Genomic DNA, 6,228 nt, shown 5'->3' with positions numbered 1-6,228 from the left:
GGTGACTTCCTGCATTGAATCCTGTAGCTGGTATACACGCTGCCACTCTGCATCAGTGGTGGAGCGAGTGAGTGTTTATGGATGGGGTGCCGATCAAGCAGGATGCCTTGTCCTAGATGGTGTCAAACCTATTCAGTGTTGTTGAAATTGCAACTATTAAAGGAAATGGAAATTATTCCAATACATTCCTGATTTATGCTGTGTCGACAGGGTTTGGGGAGTCAGGGAGTGAGTGCCTCGCCACAGGAGTCCGAGTCTTTGGCTTGCCTTCTAGCCACAGTATTTATATGAACAGTTCAGTTTCTGCCCAATGACAATCAGTCAGATGTTGGCAGTGGGGTTTCAGTGATGGGAATTCCGGTGAATGTCAAGGGGCGATGGTTAGATTCTCACTTATTAGAGATGGTCTTTGCTTGGAACTTTTCAGCCCAAGCCTGGATATTGTCCAGGTTGCTGCCTTTGGACATGGACTGTTTCATTAACAGAGGAGTTGTGAATGGTGCTGAACATTCTGCAATCATGGAAAGCCTGTGTGTTTGCAGCATTTACAGCGTGTGTCCCTGTGGGAGTAAATGCCATTTCAGACATTGGTTGCACAAATTAAGTGTTTGCTGGAACCCCCTTCCAGCCGAGTAAAAACCCGTTTCCTGGAAGGAAATGTCAGATATACTTGTGGCGAGAAGCTAAATGTTTCTTTTTACTGTAACGGAAAGTATAAAAAACAACTAGCAGAGAATGGTTTCGATCCATCGACCTCTGGGTTATGGGCCCAGCACGCTTCCGCTGCGCCACTCTGCTCTAATGGTTATCATTGCGTTGAAGCGACACAATTCCTCACTTCGGCAGTGTTGTTCATCAGGACCACTTGTGCTCGACAGCGCACCCTGGCGGCACAATTCCACTGTGTAACTCACCAACAATTGAACACACACACACACGCAGCAGCTGGACACTGTCACCTTACACAAGATAACACACAAGCTTCGACTGACTGATCATATATAGAAAGTGTTCCCATTAAGTTCCAGTGTTCTCTGTCTTCAGGTGACGGCCCGGAGGACTGGAGAATAGCCAATGTTGTTCCTTTGTTTAAGAATGGGAGCAAGGATAATGCAGGGACCTACAGGCCGGTGAGCCTTACGTCAGTGGTCGGGAAATTACTAGAGAGAATTCTTCAAGACAGGATCTACTCCCATTTGGAAGAAAATGGACGTATTAGAGAGAGGCAGCACGGTTTTGTGAAGGGGAGGTCGTGTCGCACTAACTTGATAGAGTTTTTGGAAGATGATTGATGCAGGGAGGGCAGTGGATGTTGTCTATATGGACTTCAGTAAAGCATTTGACAAGGTCCCTCATGGCAGACTGGTACAAAAGGTGAAGTCACATGGGATCAGGGGTGAGCTGGCAAGATGGATACAGACCTGGCTAGGTCATAGAAGGCAGAGAGTAGCAATGGAAGGATGCTTTTCTAATTGGAGCGCTGTGACTAGTGGTGTTCCGCAGGGTTCAGTGCTGGGACGTTTGCTGTTCGTCGCATATATAAATGATTTGGAGGAAAATGTAATGGGTCTGATTAGTAAGTTTGCAGACGACAAAAAGGTTGGTGGAATTGCGGATAGCGATGAGGACTGTCAGAGGATACAGCAGGATTTAGATCGTTTTGAGACTTGGGTGGAGAGATGGCAGATGGAGTTTAATCCACAGGTCATTGAAAGGGGCAACACAGGTAGAGAAGGTAGTCAAGAAGGCATACGGCATGCTTGCCTTCATTGGCCGGGGCATTGACTATAAGAATTGGCAAGTCATGTTGCAGCTGTATAAGACCTTAGTTAGGCCACACTTGGAGTATAGTGTTCAATTCTGGTCGCCACACTATCAGAAGGATGCGGAGGCTTTAGAGAGGGTGCAGAAGAAGAAATTTGCCAGGATGTTGCCTGGTATGGAGGGCATTAGCTATGAGGAGCAGTTAAATAAATTTGGTTTGTTCTCACTGGAACGACGGAGGTTGAGGGGTGACCTGAAAGAGGTCTACAAAATTATGAGTGGCATAGACAGAGTGGATAGTCAGAGGCTTTTTCCCAGGGTAGAGGGGTCAATTACTGGGGGACATAGGTTTAAGGTGTGAGGGGCAAGGTTTACAGGAGATGTACGAGGCAGGTTTTTTACACAGAGGGTAGTGGGTGCCTGGAACTCGCTGCCAGATGAGGTGGTGGAAGCAGGGGCGATAGTGACATTTAAGGGCATCTTGACAAATACATGAATAGGATGGGAATATAGGGATACGGACCCAGGAAGACTAGAAGATTTTAGCTCAGATGGACAGCATGGTCGGCACAGGCTTGGAGGGCCGAAGGGCCTGTTCCTCTGCTGTACTTTTCTTTGTCTTTGTTCTTTGTTGTAAAATCTCCCCTCTTTCCTCTTGTGTAACTGTGTTATCTGCATCTTCACTCTGTTATTGAAAGGTCTTCCCTGATGTTAATTAAACTGCTTTCCGATATTTAAGTATATTCTCTCCCGCTGAACTGTGATTTCTACTGTGGAACCGAGATCTCTACTGTGTAACTGCTCTCTACTGTGGAATATGATCTCTGCTGTGGACTGTGCTCTGCTGGGGATCGGCGACCTCTCCTGTGGAAATGTGCTCTCTGCTGTGTTACTGTGCTCTCTGCTGTGTTACTGTGTTCTCTGCTGTGTTACTGTGTTCTCTGCTGTGGGACTGTGTTCTCTGCCGTGAACTGTGCGCTCTGCTGTGGGACTGTGTTCTCTGCCGTGAACTGTGCGCTCTGCTGAGAAACTGCGATCTCTCCAGTGGAAATGTACTCTCTGCTGTGAAACTGTGCTCTCTGCTGAGGAAACGTGGACCAGATGTGATGCAGCTGAGGATGCTGAGTGATGTAACGTGGACATGGTGAAGTTACTGGCCAGAAACTTCCGAATTCTATTTTTGTTTTTAATGGACAGCTACAATCCACGTGTTTATTCTAGGACACAACAATGAATAAAAATGCATCAGTGCTGAGCAGATTCTAACATCCCACACCTCCAGTTTGTTCTTATTGAGAACCCCGTCCTCGATGGAAGCTTTTGCTCTCCGGATCACACCACCGCCTCCTGGGAATACAGCAGCGATACCTCCAAGATCTGATCTGTAACAGAATCACAGAACAATAGTGTCCCCTTGTGACTGAGGGGAACAGGTGCTCCCTATCCGCCCTGTCTATATCTAACATAATCTTGTACACCTCGATGAGATCACCCCTCAATCATCTCTGTTCCCGCGAGAGAGAGAAAACAAGCCTATCCACCTCTCTTCATATCCTAAATGCTCCATCCCAAGCAACATCCTGCTGAATCACCTCTGCACCCCATCCAGTGCAGTCACATATTTCCTAGAATGTGGTGACCAGAATTGCACACGGTACTCCAGCTGTGACCTCCCCAACATTCTATACAACTCCACCATGACCTCTCTGCTTTTGTAATCCATGCCCCGAATGATAAAGACAAGTATCTCAAATGTCTTTTCCACCACCCTATTAACCTGCCCTTCTGCCTTCAGAGATCTCTGGACAAATACTCCAAGGTCCGTTTGTTCCTCAGGACTTCCCAGTGTCAGGCCATTCACATTAATCCAATAGTAATAATATAATATTCTTTATTGTCACAAATAGGCTTATATTAACACTACAATGAAGTTAATGCGAAAACCCCCTACCAAATGATCACATCTAAATTTTCAGCGTTAAATTCCATCAGCCACTTTTCTGCCCATTTGACCATCCCGTCTGTATCTTCCTGTAACTCAAGACACTCAACCGCACTCTGAGCTTGAAACTCAGTGAAAGGATTTCACCCTCCTCTCGGAATCTGATCACCACCTCAATCCCAACATTCAGCTTGGGTGGGCAGACAAGACAACGTCCTTCCCGCCGCCCCCCAGCACAGACTGGATAATATCCCAAACTCGTATCCTGCTATTGTCACATTGCTCCACCACCTTGGTCTCTTCACAAAACGCTAGGAATCTCAGACCAATTCTTCAGACCTTTGATTCTCTCTTCAAACAACATCTTGTCCCTGATTAAGTCCATCCTGGGAAGAGGGGCTCCGTATTCCGAGTTCCTCTGCGTACATCCGGTTGCTGTTGATGGACCAAAAGAGGTCTCAAGCCTGAAAGAAAACCTCTCTCACAGCCCTGTGAGCGTGTCTCCATTAGACGGTGCAGTCAACACCTGCAGAGTAGATAACAATGGAGAGAAGTGTGAGCAATTTCAGCGTCACAATTCTGTGGAAATAGAGCATTCAAAATATAATATTACTGAAAATACTGAACTGATCCTCTGGGAGTAGGACTCAAGTCAAAGGGGAAAATCCAGTGGATTTCTAGTGGAAAGATTTAACAACTGGATGATGGCAGCTGAAATCAGTCCTTGCGTTACAATCTCTGTAGATATTCTACTGAATTGAAACCTGCAAAAGGCATATTTTCCGACAAGAAATCCAACACATTTCCCCCTGTTGTGGAGGAAGTTCTCAATCGCACAGGTGGTCAAACGGAATGAGGCTGGGCTGGGATTTGAGTCCAGATTTTTCTTCAGTGAACAGACACTTTACCGGACGAAGCTACAGAGTCTGAGGATGTTCAGCTAATCACAAGGGAATGCTGGAAATACTGTACGGATCTGTAGAATCTGTGAAAAGAGAAATAGTTACCATTTCAGATCCTGACCTTTCGTTGGAACGACCTGTTTCTCTCTCCACAGATGCTGCCGGATCAACTGAATATTTCCAGCATTTTCTGTCTTTGTTTCAGATTTGCAGCATCCACAGTATTTTGGTTTTGGGTCAAAGGACATTGAGTTGCCTTTCCTGCTCTGAGGGTTATTGCAGGTCTCTCTGGCTGTGATTGTCGCTGATTCGGCCAAACATTTACAATCTATCATTAATTGACCGCGAGAATGGGCGGTGAGGGGATTCTGGAACCGCTGCAAGTCCATATGGTGTATGGACACACACAGTGCTGTTAGGGAGGGGTTCCAGGTTTGGATGGTGCCTCGCGGATGAAAAGTCAATTTCAGGAGTGGGATTCGAGCCCTGACCTCCAGAGGAGACTGCGACCTGCGCTCGGTCATCCTGACGTATTCGAAAGGTTAGGTGCGTTTGGGCCGAAATCTGGTGCTCTTTCCGAGGGTCGCTACCGGTTCCATGGGCCGAATGGCCTCCGTCTGCACTGGAGGCATTCTATGATTACTGAAATAGGGTGAAAATGGCAGCATCCAGGACACAAGGACAAGTTAAGGTCTCAGGCCAGAGTAAGTGTCCTATGTAATGACACATAGAATGTACATTTATTGTGGACTGGTGCCATCTCCTGGCTGAACAGGAGCCGGGCGACACGGACACTTTCATTCAGGAGCATTTTAAATTGGAGTGAAATAACTTACGCAAAGTCAGTATTTGTTACGAAACAGTAAATCAAACTGATCTAAAGAACCAAAAGGATACGTTATGATCAGTGAGTGATGGTGGTATAGTGGTGAGCATAGCTGCCTTCCAAGCAGTTGACCCGGGTTCGATTCCCGGCCATCGCAATAATAAATTCGCAATTTTTGCACCTCTTTGTGAGTTTCAAACTGAGGAAGAGAAAATTTCTCACTCGGAATTTAGTGGCAAGTACAGCGAGGAGTGAAATAATATGGACAGTGTTCGACTATTCACTGCCCAAGCCCTCCGACAAAAGCTAAAAATCACACCAACTTCCCTTCAGCCTCATGAAGTGGACCAAACAGAGACACAACAGACACGTGACAGACGAGGATGGGATTTGAAGCCACGTGTACAGAGCACAATGGATTATTGTGCATCACCTTAACCACGTGGTACAGCTGCTTTATTTCAGGGCCCTTTAGTATCCCTCAATCTGACTTCCTTGGATTTCTTTCGCACGGTTGGGTGTAAATAAAACATAAATCTATGAGGAGAAACGCTCAGTTCTTGCGCTTGGGCTTGTGGCGCAACGGTAGCGCGTCTGACTCCAGATCAGAAGGTTGCGTGTTCAAATCACGTCAGGCTCAGGAAGTTTTTCTGCCGCTGATTCCAGGAATGTCTCTCTGTGGGAATGTTCCCGAAATGACTCCGTTCAAAGCCACAATTTGTCCGAATATTTCAGATTTACCCGCTCAGTTTATATTTTTGAGCAGTTTTATCAAACATTCGGATAGCTCAGTC

The 6,228-nt window shown here is 46.3% G+C and overlaps 3 non-coding genes across 3 annotated transcripts; 2 read left to right on the top strand and 1 right to left on the bottom strand.

Annotated features, from left to right (window-relative positions):
- Window positions 1-726: 726 nt before the first annotated feature.
- trnam-cau (transfer RNA methionine (anticodon CAU)) lies at window positions 727-798 on the bottom strand. Its single transcript has one exon. It is a non-coding gene; the product is annotated as a tRNA-Met (tRNA).
- A 4,721-nt stretch (window positions 799-5,519) lies between these two features.
- On the top strand, window positions 5,520-5,591 carry trnag-ucc (transfer RNA glycine (anticodon UCC)). Its single transcript has one exon. It is a non-coding gene; the product is annotated as a tRNA-Gly (tRNA).
- Window positions 5,592-6,002: 411 nt separating this feature from the next.
- On the top strand, window positions 6,003-6,074 carry trnaw-cca (transfer RNA tryptophan (anticodon CCA)). The gene has a single exon. It is a non-coding gene; the product is annotated as a tRNA-Trp (tRNA).
- The last annotated feature ends 154 nt before the right edge of the window (window positions 6,075-6,228 follow it).

The sequence above is a fragment of the Scyliorhinus torazame genome, chromosome 24 (genome assembly GCF_047496885.1).
Source record: "Scyliorhinus torazame isolate Kashiwa2021f chromosome 24, sScyTor2.1, whole genome shotgun sequence".
In the NCBI taxonomy this organism is placed as follows: Eukaryota; Metazoa; Chordata; class Chondrichthyes; order Carcharhiniformes; family Scyliorhinidae; genus Scyliorhinus; species Scyliorhinus torazame.
Note: the sequence above shows the minus strand (reverse complement) of the source record. Positions and strands in the feature narration are given on the sequence as shown.